At 31.5% G+C, this 15,281-nt stretch overlaps 1 protein-coding gene across 3 annotated transcripts in view; it reads left to right on the top strand.

Moving 5' to 3' along the window:
- LOC148283616 (uncharacterized) overlaps nucleotides 1-15,281 on the top strand; it is a 179,370-nt gene that overhangs the window by 9,972 nt on the left and 154,117 nt on the right. The window contains exon 1 of one of the 3 annotated variants that reach the window (XM_088243487.1): nucleotides 10,505-11,185. The exons of 1 other annotated variant lie outside the window; for it this stretch is intronic. The gene's annotated coding sequence lies outside the window, so the exon portion shown is untranslated. Of the gene's footprint in view, nucleotides 1-10,504; nucleotides 11,186-15,281 lie in introns of those variants that run through there. One more of the 3 variants, XM_088243488.1, reaches the window with a different exon arrangement.

The raw sequence follows: 15,281 nt of genomic DNA, 5'->3' as shown, positions 1-15,281 counted from the left end.
GGTAATATAGAAGTCTAGGCATCTACAGGGCTTATGACCTATCATTGGCTAGTTTAAGTGGCCACATTATACACTGTGTAACATTCACCATTCTGCCCATATTTAAACATCTATATCCCTTCAATTCTTTCATTTGTTGATGTTTGTGAAGTAAAAGAGCTGAAGCCTTTATTTATGCGGGTGAGATTCATCTAATTGAATTATTTCACCTTTTGGAAATCACCTAGACGGTATGCTTAACGATCGTCTGTATGTATCTACCGATCGACTACAAAGCCGGCTCCTATAACGTCTCGATACATACACTCGAAAAAATAGTAAAACAGATGGAAAAAATAAAATAACTGAAATCTGTTTTTGACGCCTAGATACTATTATTTGTTAATAGGAGAGAACCCAGCGACATTATTTTCACATCTAGGCGTTCGTTTTATTAAAGTGACAGTTATGTCGGAATTTAATTCGACTTCAAAACTTACTTATTTCTCTCTCATATTTTTAATAGGCTTTTAGGATAAAAAGTGCCAACCTCAAAACGATTAAAAAATTTAATAAATCACAATTAAAGGAAAAATTGCTCGGTGGAACAAATTTTTTGGCACTTTTAATGCGTAGATAAACGTCTTTTCCTCTGAGGATGAGGCTTTTTTTATTATGTAAATCATCTCATTCGAATAAAATGTGTATAGGTGTTTCCTCATCCGCACTGCAGAACCTCCATCTAGAAGTTTCGGAAATGTTTTTTCTAGAAAGGTGTTTGTTCCATCTGCAGTAGCCTGTACTCGTAAACGCCTTGATTTCGGCTTAGCTTTATTAGGTCGAAAGTAAACTTTTGCGAGATAATGTGTTTTCAGTCCTCACTGAAATAAACCCGTGCCGTAAACACTTAACAAAAAACTTTTTTTTGCATGTGAGAATGCACATACTATAGAAAAATTATGTACCGAGAGAAAAATACAAAATTTCAAATCGGTATTACGCACAATTTAAAACACTATACTATTTAATTACTCTCTGTATACAGATACATTTTTTTTATAAAACACGAGTAAAATAAATTATACATTGAGTCTAGTGGTTATTTATTGTAAGGGAGCAGATATTTCAAAATCGATTTTGGCCGAATGACACAATCCATTTTACTCCCACCCATACCTGCAACCACTATTCATAATGGATAAAGCCTTTTAAAATATTTTCTCGTTACTAATTGCGTTAATGGACATAAGAAGTAAGTTTAAGATTTTAATTGAAAGAGGTGTGGTACACCATAATACATTATTAGGGTTAAATTTGTTTTATGTATTTTTTTTTACAAAATACATAAAAGGTAAAACAGAGTATTAAGATAATAAAGGATAATTACATAGAAATAAAATACATATTAACAGTAAAAATAGTAAACAAAAAAATTCACAAAGGTATGTCCTGTTCGTGGGTATACAATGTTTTGGTCCTTTAATAAATAGACCGGAATAATATTTTTGTTAAAAATCAGAAAGAGAAAATAAAATGTTCTGTAAAAGATAAGAAGGTACTTTTTTATTTCATGGTAATTAAAAAAGGAAATAAAAAATATAAAAAACATAAAAATATAAACCAACCAATGACAGGTCATAAGCCCTGTAAATGCCTAGACTTCCATATTCCTTTATTTAAGATATTCTCCATCCCTGTTGTAATTTGTTGATAAAAATATTCCTTATTATTAAAAGGCAACAAAATATATCATACAAAAAAGGAGTTAATATCTTTAGTTTGAATCCAGGATAGTGCGTGTTTTTTAAAAGAAGGAAAATTTTGAAAGTTTGGTATCAATGAAATATCATCAGTAAAAAAATAATAGAATATTTTTGGGCCTATAAAATATGCATGTCTCTTGTGCTAGCCTCATTTTACAATGTGGTATTTCTAGCACACGATTCCTTCTTTGACTTGATCTATTTGAATTACTTGCAAATACATTTTGGTTCTTAAATATATATTTTAAACATTGAAAACAATATATTTGTCTTATTTCCAAAAGTTTAGCTTCTTGGAACAATTGGAAAGAGGGAAAAGTGCGATTTTTGTGAAGCATTATTTTTAAGATAAATTTTTGAACGTTTTCTAATGTTTCATACGTATTGTTCGATTGTTGCATGGTTACATGTGTTGAATAAGAGGAGTTTTTGATGAAGAAGTTCAATGCTATAGGAAATTGGATATAAAAAAATATTTTCAATAAGAATTAGATTTCAATAAGAGTATTAAGTTATGCGGCGAAATTTCTTGAGAATGTATAAAAAAATAATAAAAATGATTTCAATAAAAACGAACTTTGAATGACGTCACTAGTTCTTCCAAATGAACCAATGATAGTGTTGTGATAGATTTACGGTAGATAAAATAATACGATAGATATAAAATAATATTTATTTGCTTGGTTCGATAGTCTGTTAACAAATAAAGAAATACACTAAACTTCGACATTTATTAATATTGCAAGTAGTGGAGTAGATGTACGCGTATCTATAGACTTCATGGACGAAAGGGTATTTAATGATTCTGGGTACTTTTTCTCTTCGTAGAAAATCGGTAAAAAGGTACAAAGAGTCCTTGATAATGTATGTCGCAATCAGAAGTTTACTGAAGTTGGAATAGTGCCAAAATCGTGAACGTTCGTAAAATTACTGAACTTATTACGAACGAGAAGTAAGCGGAGTGCATAATAAAACGAGCTGTACAAAGATTTTAATCGGAGGCGGAGGCTGAGACCACTTGCTTGAAAATAACATTTTGAACTTTATTTTTCTACTACAACACTGCTACTACCACCACCCTATTTCTAAGGGGTAGGTACTCTACCTGGATGGACCCCCACACGTCTATTGTCAATTGTCATACATGCTCTTATTTGCTTTTGACATGACCAGACTTGAGATTTTTATTTATCTGATCATGCCACGTCTTTCTTAGTCGTCCCCGTCCTACGTTATCATTCATTCTTTCGCCATATTATACATGTTTTATCATTCTTTTGTAGTGTATTCGTTCTACATTTATATAAATTTATGTGTATGTGTATATATGTGTGTATGGATTTGTATGTGTGCATGTACGGGTAAAGATATAGATATGGATAAAGATATGGATATTGATAAGGATAAAGGTATATATAAATAAAGATATAGATATGTAGATATGTAAAGAAATAATATTTTTTAAAAAAGACTTTGTGCCTATTAATTATGTACACACTTCTGTTTAAAATTTTGGTATTCCGGTTTTGTATTTATTTTTTATCTTTTAATATTGCGATGTAATATACTTATTTTTTGCTTTTTTTTTTGCATTTTTCTCAATATTATTTGAAAACATAAATTATATGTACTTTTTTTTCGCTCTTTATATTTAAGTTAGTAGTAATTGGTATTATACAACTATGTAGTGTTATCATATGTTTTTATGTAAAGGATCTTTACCGACAAGCCATATTAATTGGCTTGGTGAGTCCTGTAAAAAAAATAATTTTAAATATTTTAAAAAAATAATAAAAATGGAATATTGTATGTAAAAAAAAAAATTAAAAATTAATTACATGACCAAACCATCTCAATACCCTTATATCAACCCTATCAATTATACAGGTTTAGATTTGTACTCTCACCTGACTTCATTTGCGTTAAAAATATTATATACGTAATTTTAAAAAGTATACTATGTTCAAATATGGGTAGAATGGTGAATGTTACACATTGTGTAAAGTGGCCACTTAATCCAGCCATTGACAGGTCATAAGCCCTGTAGATGCCTAGACTTCTACGTTACCTTCTCTTAAATGTTCTTCATCTCTGTTGTAATATGTTAAGTAATTTATAGTATAATGTTAAATCCATGGGAGTCTTTTCTTCTAGAAAAATATGACCGACTAATAGATCATTTTTGTAAATAAACTAAATTTCGGGGTTTTAGATTTGTAGCCCTCTTGAATTTAAGCAGCGATATGCTTCTGAACGGCCGTGAAAATCGTATGAAATTAAATATACAGGTGTTCTTAAAACCCTGTCACATCCGAAACTACGATGATCAGTATAGGCAAGAAGACATATTAGCATATTAAAAAAAATATTTAGAGCAATGAAAATTTTTCAAAATAAAATATTTGAAAGAACAAATGGCTGCTTACTTCTGCAGGGGAGAAGTGAGGGGAGCGCGGCGCAGTATCAGACTCCCCCTCCCCCCTCCTCGTTTTCCCGCTGCAGAAGTAAGCAACCATTTGTTTTTTTTAAATATTTTATTTAAAAAAAAATTATTCGTTCTAGAAAAATATTTTAATGTGCCAATATGTCGTCCTACTCATACTGATCGTCGTGGTTTCGGATGTAACAGAGTTTAATGAACATCCTGTATATATGAAAACTTGAGCCTCACCACGAAACATACTAACCATCCTTTCCTTCATCTAATGTTTTAAATCCGAACGTTTTGGTGGCAGTTTTTTTAAATAAGGAAGTCTTTTTCGATCATGATAAGATTTATCCTATTTGACGTTGGTTGATCATATTTTTGTAAAAGGAGGCAAATAAAACGCAGAATAAATAACATCGAAGAATAAAAGCATTTACGTCTTATTCAATTTCGGGAAAATTCTCCAAATGATAAAGACAAATAATAGATTGTCTAGAAGTCACGATCCTCAGGAGTAAGGGGGCGGCTCGGCGAAGGCAGGGGTGACTTTAGGTCTGGGGGGGAGGCTTGCAAGTAATCTTATATTTTGTTTCTGGAACTTTTACCGGCTTATTCACTTTCGGAATTACTCCACTCTTTGGAAAAGTGGGTTATATTTTTAAGAAAACTTGCGTTTCATGGGAAAAACAAAACGTTCGAGTGAATATGCGTTGCTTGTCTGTCTTTATTACGTAAATGCGGTGAATAAAATACGCAAAACGCACCTACATAATGTAACATTGTTTTTCGGTTCTCGGTATTGCGTTAAATTATTATTTATTTATTTTAAAGAAACAAACAGTCGACAATGATATAGTAACATAAAAAAATACAGTTCAAAGACAGACCAGCAAAGTTTCCAAATAAGAATCATAAAAATTATGAAATTGTGTTACAATAAAAGGGTGTGTTTATGTGTATTTTTATGAGAGTAAGTGTAGATATGTGTTTATGTGTATAAATGTAGGAGAGAGTGTTCAGGTGTGTGTAAGTGTGAGCATCATTAAATAGTAAGTGGAATCGTATCGCAGCCAGAAATAAGGAGTCTTAATTTATTTTTAAATAAATTAAGGGGCATGTAAAATAAATGTATCAATAGATGAAAAAAAGCATAATAGTTAGAGCAGAACGATAGAGGAAAGTGTTGTGCATAGTTAGTGCTACAGACTGGTAGATGGAACAAATACTTATTTCGTGTCGCGCGAAAGGGGACATTAAGATTAATTTTGGAGAGTGTGTAGGTTAAAATAATCTACTTTATTATTTAGTAATTTATGTAAATAGCATAATTTAATTAATCAATAATGAATAATTAGTTTTTCTTTGTCGTAAAAAAAATGTTTTTCCTATTAATTTGAAATTTATACCAATAATTATTATAATTTTGTTTGTATTAATGGCTACTTGAGAATATTTTTTTAATTAAGTTACATATGTCTATGTTATTTTATTATTATAATTGGTTATTGACATTTTAAGGTCTGATATAGGCGGCCTCCGTGGTGTAGTGGTCAAGACGCTTGACTCACGCACGGAAGGTTTTGGGTTCGATTCCCGGTGAGAACACAAAAATTAAAAATGTGATTTTTCTCAAGCCTGGGTGCTCTGTGATGTAATTCACCACTGTAATTAGGCCTCCTGGCCTGTTGTGGTGCAAAAAAATGTAAAAAAATGTAAATGTAAAAAAAAAAAAAATAAAATAAATGACAAAATTGACGTTTCATTGTCCCGTTTTCCGCACACCAAAACTGAACTGATTTTGTTATTTTTTGAAGAAGAGTATCATAAAGATATTTTCTGTGTTGGTACCTTTTCCTCTTTTCAAAATTAGTTACTATGTTTGTATACCGTTCGTCCAAAGACAGAAGACAAAACTGGGCCCTTTTATGGATCTTTAAATGGTCGTAGCTCCCATACGAAACCAGTTCTAGTGCCATAACCATGCCACAACCAGGGAGAAAATACGTTTGTTTAAAGAAAAGTCGGATCGCGTTTCCTCTCAACCAAATTAAACTGATGATTTTTTCAATTTCTTTTTTTATATGTATCCATAGAATTAAGAATAGTCCAGAAACCGCATACGCACATCAAACAGGAGGTGACTCAAATACTCATAAATGAGTGGGCTTACGTTTTGACCCATTAGTTTCTTTGTAGACGTCGCTCAGTACGCAACTCCTGATTCGAATTCAACCATGCCGTGTTGTGTCCTTTTAAAGTGTAGAAATACTGCTAGGATCTGAAAGAAACAGGATGCAATCACATTTCATGAGAAATTATCAAATAAATGTGTTTGTCATAAATGCATTACTTAAAAATTAAATTATTTTTCCACCTGTCAGATTGTCGAAGTGTTGCCAGAGTAGTAAAAAAATTTACCCTACTTTGCTCATGTAATAAGAAAAATAATGAAAATTGAACCTCGGATTAAACAATGCCGTGGTGGACATTTGGCCGACATTATCTTTTTACACTTTTACATTTTTTTACATTTTTTTTTTGCACCACAACAGGCCAAGAGGCCTAATTACAGTGGTGAATTACATCACAGAGCACCCAGGCTTGAGAAAAATCACATTTTTAATTTTTGTGTTCTCACCGGGAATCGAACCCGGAACCTTCCGTGCGTGAGTCAAGCGTCTTGACCACTACACCACGGAGGCCGCCATAACAAAACAAAACATAAAATATTATTTAACATGATATAAAAATATCCGTTTTATGTAAAATAAAATTTGTTTTATATTTTAAGTTCAAAGTTCATTAATTCAATTACTTTTATTAAATGACACTTTACTCATCTACTCTATTGTGTCAATCAATGCTTCCGAGTGCACAATAACAAATTGTTTTTTTTTTACCTTACATTTGTGTTATGGTTATATTCTTCGCGATCTGGCAATACTACTCGGTGACTTCAAGTATGCGGGCGGCGAAAGTGTGTCTAAGTGGGGAAATTATTGGACACAGTCCGATGTATTCAAATATGATTCTACGCTCCTTCTGGACTATTCTTAATTCTATGTATGTGTCATTAAAACCTTGATATTTTAAAATACAGGGGATGTCAGTTTAATACTGGAAATAAAGCGACAATAAAAAAATACATATTTAAAGCACTAACTTTGTGGTTATTTATTATAATAAAATAAATGTAAAACAATTATGTTTTTAACCACTTATTTTTTATTTTTTCTACTGACCGGTTTCAAAACCCTACCATCAAACATTGAACCTGCATTCTACACAAATAGTAATATACTAAACCGGCATATACCAATTAAATTGTTAACTTTAAAATTAGAGTAAAAAAGCACTGAGGTGCCTAAAAAATAATATTTTTTCTGAATTCGAAAACTATCTGATATATTAAAATATATAATTTAGAGTTCTTTACGTTAAAAATGAAACATTGAAATTAGACAACTTGGAAATCTTGAAAAATAAAAAAGCGATTCATGACCAAATAAACAATATTTCCTTTAGTCCACTCCTGTCTAGATTTCAAAGATAGTATCCATCTCATTTCACACTTCCTATCTTCAAAATAACAACATGACAAAAAGATTTTACTTATTAGCTCTATATGTAGTGATGTATTATTAAGTAATCACTGTTAAAATAAAATAGGATAGAATTAATTATTTTGCTATGCCTTGATAAAGAAGCCTGCGTGGCGTTGGAAGCGGTCGGTGGAAAAAATACAAAATAAGTGGTAAAACAAAGAGTTATCATTATTCGTCATAGGCAGGCAGCCTTTGCTGATGCGCCTATACTCCGTGTACTGATTTTTGTCCAAGTTCTTTTTCCTTCAAAAAAGCATCCAAACGGTTTTTGAACTGACTGACTGAAACGGAATGGACAACTATGCTTGGCATTTTATTCCAGTCTGAAACTATCCTGCTGGAAAGAAGTTTTTCTTGGGATTAAGATGGAATTGGGGACGATAGAGCTTCCAGTTATGACCCCATAAATTTGTGTTGGGATTCAATTTAAAAAAAAATTATACATACATATTTACATATGCATAGAATTTTATTTACAATAATTCACTTTAGAAAAATACATCTTGAAATTAAGCTATAACATAATTTGGAAAAAATGTCCAGAAAGACTTCAGCGTCTGAGCGTGGGCCATCCCTTATTTAATGATTAATACGTTTAAAGCATATATATATGGTATGCCATGACCATGAAAAGAAAAGAAAAGAAAAAGAAAAGAAAAACAAATCAACATATGCTGATATTACGAAAACAGGATTTATTTGTAGCATCCATTATATCTATATTTAATTTTCATTTTAAAAAAATAAAAAAAAGGTGTTAAAAAATCAATAAATAAATTAAAAAAATAAATAAATTGATACATCTCATGCAGGAAGCAGTCATTAAAAGTCAGTCAAAGTTGTATTATCATCATTCCCTTTCCGTACTTAATGATGCATAGGGCACTGCATTGGTACACCAATCGCGATTATTTTTGTCATATGAAGGTAAGATGATCAGTCTTACGCTTCAGGTACCAGTCCAGGGACTATGAAATATTCTAGTGTTACCCTTTTAAATAAATATTTCATATCAACCATGCCAGGAATTGAACCCGAGACCTCTTGCGTGGCAGGCTTACGCGCTGACCATTACACCATGAGGCTGACAAGTTGTATTATATTTATTTTATTTTAATATAACTTTATATTCATGAAAACCATTTTAGATTTTATAAAATAGTATAGGCTGTTAATATTAGGCAGGTTCCTTTATATTTATATGTATATTTAAATTTCCAAAAGATATGAAATCTCAATATCGTTTTATCTCAAAATTTCCTTTTTTGACATCCATTGTTTGTATTATCCTGTATCTTTCAAATGCATTAAATTCAATACAAAGTAAATAATATAAATATATTTATTATGCTGTGTTGAGTTCTCTTGAGATTATTAACTGAGGAAACGATGCACTACTCGTTTGTTGATAACGCATTCTGAGTCACAAACGTAAAATAAATATTTTTTCTTATCAAAACTGGTTAGCATTGTTCGGCGTGCAATATTGCAATCTGTACGTAAATGAAACAAATAAATACATTAATGATTTAATATCGCAAGAGTTAGGAACTTGTGCAAACTCCTGAAATTTTTTTACAGCAAAATCATCTGAATCATCATAATAATCTTTTATATTTAAATGGATTGAAAGCAAAAAAAATATAAACACTCAGAATGAGGAAGATCAGTACAACGAGAAATTGGATATAAATTTTTTTTCTTACGAGAGCGGGAAAAGCTGCCCAAGATAGCTCTCTGTAATCTGGTGGCCTTAGAACCTTTGTGCTGCATGAAGGTAATCCAGAAGCACAAAATATGCACTTTATTGGATTGCGAAAAGAAGGAAGTGAATTCTTCACTTACTGGGATTTAATTGATCGGACATGATGTCGATAGGACGCCGAAATGATTACAAAACTTTTTAAAAGCCTTGAATTTTTTTGGAAGCTACCAGATCTGTATATCCAACAGGACCTATAAAAGTTCCACGGATATTAGCGAGAAGCTCAACTCGGTAATCATAGAGAGAAGGAAAGGTACAAGATCACAGGATGTGTTTAGATAATTGCTTAGTATATCCTCAGCGTCGCGAAGGGGAAGCATTAAATTGTACAGCGAAGTTTCTTGAAATGTACAAAAATAAAAAAAATAAACTTTGAAAGAGTTCAATAGTTCATATGAATCAATCAATGATAAGAGAGCCGAGTAAGATATTTGGTTTATTTTCTGTCAACGGACTCGCCAATCGACAGAAATGACCGAAAATAAGCGGAATTGAAACTTGACGTAACATGAGGAGTAATTTCAGAAATACAAAACGACAAAAAATCATTGCACTCATAATACGACGTATATAAATTACGTAAATTTTTTTTTGCCGTAGTTTAATAGTCTATTAACAAATAATGAAAAAAAACCACTGAACTTCCTCTTTGTTATCCAAATATTCTTCTTTCCCACCTGCTAATAAGCCTCTAAAATACTTATAGAGCCTTAAAAAAACACATTGAAATCCGTTTTTTAATTACAAAGAGTTGTTTTAAAAATATTTTTCCATATCTACGTTGTTATTGTACTCTAGAATGTCGTTCGCCATAATAACACTATTTTGTTGTATTTATTTGATGCAAAAAACATACGACAATAAAATAAAAAATGTGTCAATCTGTTTTCTGCGAGGCTTCAGGAGTTTTCCCATAGGTGGCGACTCTGACACTAGGCGCTGAAAGTGCTCCCGCTGAAATACTACAATTATTCAGTGTCCGCGTTCTGTTACGTAGAGTGGGTCTTCAGTCGGGGAACAAACTCAGAGCCCGATGGACGCGCGGAAAACTCTAGAAACATTTTTTATATTTCACGTGATTTTGCAGGTGTTAATATCAATATTAATTCGCAATCGATAACAACCAATCGCAACCTGAAAAATAAACGAGTGGGGTTGTGTTTTGATGTTGCGCGGAGAACAACTTTTAAAAATTAATAAACTCTTTAAAAAAAAAATACAAAATAAGGGTGATTTATTGACGACAGTACGAAGAAAAGTGGTTTATTACGATTTATGATTTTTTTCATATATTTATTCGCGCATGTAGATACACATACAAAAGTTTTTCAACGGTTTAATTAACGAATTAAACCACTGTGACACTTATGCCATGCTTTTTTTCGAGTGATTTGTTTTGAATTTAAACCGGTAAAAATAATACCACGCGAGGTTCTGGAATATTTGTTTAAAGTTTGAATTTTATTAATTGGGTTAGTGGTTTTTAATTCAATATTTATGTAATGCTCGAGGATTTTCGGAGGTTTTTTTGTGGGCGATGAGTGTAAGAAATCAATATGCAGGAGATGAATGCAGGTGAAGCCAACGAAATGCTGCAGATAAAGGACAAAAAAAACAAAACTATCTGCCCCAAGTAATCTAAGTGGTGAGTATTTCAAATTACTGCTTCCAACAAGATACAAGACACAGGACAGAAATAAACTTTGTTGATCCCATCTGGCGCTAGAGGTCCTTCCACGAAATTTTAAAAAAAGCAGGAAGTATTCTGTATCGTCCTTTTTATAAATGAAAACTATTATCCCAAAGCAGCGAAGATGTACAGATTATTATTAGATTATTCAATAAATTATTCAAAAGTTTATACTCGTTCTCAACCATTTTATTTTTGTCCAAATTGTACTACAAATGATAAATAAACGACAAGAAACCATCAAGCCGTTTCTCCGTATGGGTAGGCAGAGAGGATAGAACGCCATATCACTCTGTCTTGGCATACAGACCTCGCTTCCTCTACATTCTCACATCTTCTCATGCACGCATGCCGATTATTCCTATTCTTGACATGTCCATCTTCAAGTATTTGATGGACTTGATCGTACCATGTCTTTTGCGGTCTTCCTCGTTTTCTGCATCCATCAGCATTCGCATCGTAGATCCTTTTAGCCGTTCTTTCGCTGTCCATTACACATGTCCTAACTAACGCAGCACCCCTTTCTTGATTCTGTAAATAAGCAATATAAATATCATATAATATAATCATCATTATTCCATTTCCGCATCTAATAGTGCATAGGGCACTGCATTGGTACATCAATAGCAGCGTATCTAGATTATTTTTTATCATTCAAGGTAAGATGATCAGTCTTACGCTTCAGGTACCAGTCCAGGGACTATGAAATATTCCAGTGTAAAAACACCATTTAAAATAAATATTTAATATCAACCATGTCGGGAATCGAACCTGAAACCTCTTGCGCGATAGGCAAAAGCACTAACCACTACACCACGATGCCAACATGTTTTTGTTTCCATAACACTTAAATCACATTGATGTAAAAGTGGTAGGCAATAGCGCTGACCATTACACCACGAGGCCGACATATTATATTTTAAAATTATAGTTGGATAATTTATATAGTGCTATTTATGTGAACAATAAATAAATTTTCCAGCACGTCTTGCAGCTACAGAGCGCATGTACGATCGGGATTTTAGTTCCTCGTTTCTAATTATGATCTATTTCAGAACAAATTGGACCTAGTCTTGCTGCTACAGAGTGCATAAACAATATCTCGCCCCCATTTATTATGTTTTAATTTGACAATAAAGTTAAGTCGGTCTGGTGGTGTATTGTTCAGCGCGTTTGCCTACTGTGCAAGAGGTCTCGGGTTCTATTTTCGACATGTTTTTGTATACAATATTTATTTGAAAGGGTGTTTTTACATGATAATATTTTATAGTCCCTGGACTGGTACCTGAAGCGTTAGACTGATCATGTTACCTTCACGCAACAATTTTTTTATTCAAGATACAATGCCGTCCGTGTACTAATGTAGTGCCCTCTGCACCATTAGGTGCGGAAAGGGAATGATGTTAATACAATAAACTTTCGTGTTTGAATGATATTAAAATAAATACAATATATATTTTTTCAAACAGGAGTCAGATTGTAACAAGTCTTGCAGCTGCTGAGCGCACGGACGATTGAAATTCTAGACCCCTTTTTGAAGGTAGTCATAATATACATGTACATACTCGTACATCTTCAGTCATTTATCATATGGGTATATGTTTTAAAAAATTGCATTTATCAATATTTTCAAACATACCTAATATAAAAGACAGATCCATGTTTGGGGTGGGCCCGGTTTTGTAACACTGGTCAAAAAACGTTTTTTTTAAAGAAACCGTTTCAAATTATGATGGGGGAGGGGGGGGGGGGGAGATAGTTACGGTTTTGCCCACGCACCTTCAAACTGTTTTTTTACAAACAGTTTAATTTATTATCCTAACTAGTTTTTTACTACCGTAACAGTTTGAAATCGGTTAAAGCTTTTCCCATAGATTAACTAATTTTAAATAACAGTTATTTTTTTGTAAAACTGTTTTAGCGGTTTTGGAATAAAAACGGTTTTTAAAAAACTGTAATATTTTTACTATCTGTAGTATTTATGGTTCTATGAATATTTCCTTGCAATTTAACATGCCTAACACCCCGTATTACGGCACTGAAACTTAATTAAAAATTTTCTTTTTAAACAATATTATTAACTACAAAAAAATATTCCTAATTACACATCGGTCGAATATTTAATTAAACTGTGTCGTTTTCAAACCTTTACATTTTCGTTTCAAATTCATTATTTTAATGTGTATAACGATAACCACGTGACCCTACTAATATAAATTTGTTTTAAAATTTTGTATAAAATTGTAAGATTCAATATGTCCATGTATTTATAATTTTCTCAAACTGAACGGTTTGGGTAGGTAGGAAGAAATTGCCCCAAGGCAATATGCCCGCCCTTATATGTTTATTTATTGTATATGTATATTTATTGTATATGTATATTTATTGTATATGTATATTTATTGTATATGTATATTTATTGTATTTGTATATTTATTGTATATGTAGATAAAGTGTCAAATAAATAAAATAAATATTAAAAAGAAACTGAATGGTAAATAAATTACTTAAATATTACTCATTTCCTTATTTTCCCGTTTTTAAAAGAAAAAATCGAAAAATTTTCAAACAGTTTTTTTGTAATTTGTTATTTGTTAATTACGTCAGTAAAGTTTGGTTATTTATTAGATAAATTAGTGATACAAAGAAATCGCCATTAGAATAATTAAAAGTTGTTCACGAAACGTTCTTAATCCAACGAATGAAACATTTTCCTCGATTAAAGCGATTTTCGGCGCTGCGCGCTGGCGTGAAATATTTGAAAAAATTAGGTCATTACCACATTTTTTAATCTTTTATTTTAACAATGCCAACTGAGATAAAGGATTATCTTATCATAAATAAGGTGTGAATATTTTTTAGTTATTTTATTTCCATTCCCATGATTGATTATTGAGTTGTCTCTTAAGCGTTGTCACTAGAATTCTAGAATTTCAGACTGTAATAGAATTTTTAAAAAATCCATAAACAAAATAACAAAATAAAATAACGTAAACAAAATAACAAATGCGAGTAAATGATAAGAAATAATTGAATATTTTTCGTGCATTTAGTTTAGCGATATACATATTCCCCATTCACTATTGAATAAGAGGAAAATAATTATGATGATTTTCCTCTCATATGGACTCTCTTTATTATTGTACTTAAACGAGTTCATGAAGTCTATTTAATACGGCATTACAAGTATACACTGCCCGTGAATTGTTGCTACAAAACGGTGGCACCTGTCTAGTCATTCTTCTAGGCACCCAGAAGTTGATGAGAGAGAGAGATATCAGTTCAGGGCAATCCCATATTGAATTTACAATTTTGAATAAATTTAAAAGGTCTATAATTTAATGTTTTTAGAAAAAAATTGTAATTTAAAAATTCATGACTGACTCTAAGTTTAAAATTTATATACCGTAAGAATTTTTTTTGAACTCTTTCAAGATCATTTTGGTGGCAGTTGTAGTAAGGAGTCCATATTGTAGAGTTATACTCTAACTGGCTTATGATATTTATTTATTTTTTAGAAACAAACAGTCGACAATGATTAAATTACACAATAAAGATAAGATTGAAAGACACATTTTGTCATTAATTAATGAAAATAATTATTTTACACACGGAATTTACGTACAAAAATTTGGAAATAATAAAAATATTATTGAATACAGAATTTGTTATAAAATATCACATGTCATTCTTATCATACGAGTAAAAACATGAGAAATGAATACGGTGTTAACCCTTATCGTGGCAGAACGATTTTTTTACACATTTGATGGTCGAAAAAGCTTCAGAATCCCAAACAAAAATGATTTTTTTTCATTTTAATGTATGTTTATAATGAATTGTGACTATGCAGTTAACCTTGAAAAATATGATAAAGCAGTTTTAATCGTGTTTCAGTTTATGAGAAAAAATGAGATCATATGTATTCTATATGAAGATCCATGAAATTGTAAACAAAATGACACATGCGAGTAAATGATAAGAAATAATTGAATATTTTTCCTGCATTTAGTTTAGCGATATACACATTCCCCATTCACTATTGAATAAG

The sequence above is a fragment of the Micrasema longulum genome, unplaced genomic scaffold (assembly GCF_059751315.1).
Source record: "Micrasema longulum isolate JH-2025_06_02 unplaced genomic scaffold, ASM5975131v1 h1tg000215l, whole genome shotgun sequence".
NCBI classification, from domain to species: domain Eukaryota; kingdom Metazoa; phylum Arthropoda; class Insecta; order Trichoptera; family Brachycentridae; genus Micrasema; species Micrasema longulum.
The sequence above is the reverse complement of the archived record's forward strand: the minus strand, read 5'-3'. Positions and strand labels throughout refer to the sequence as shown.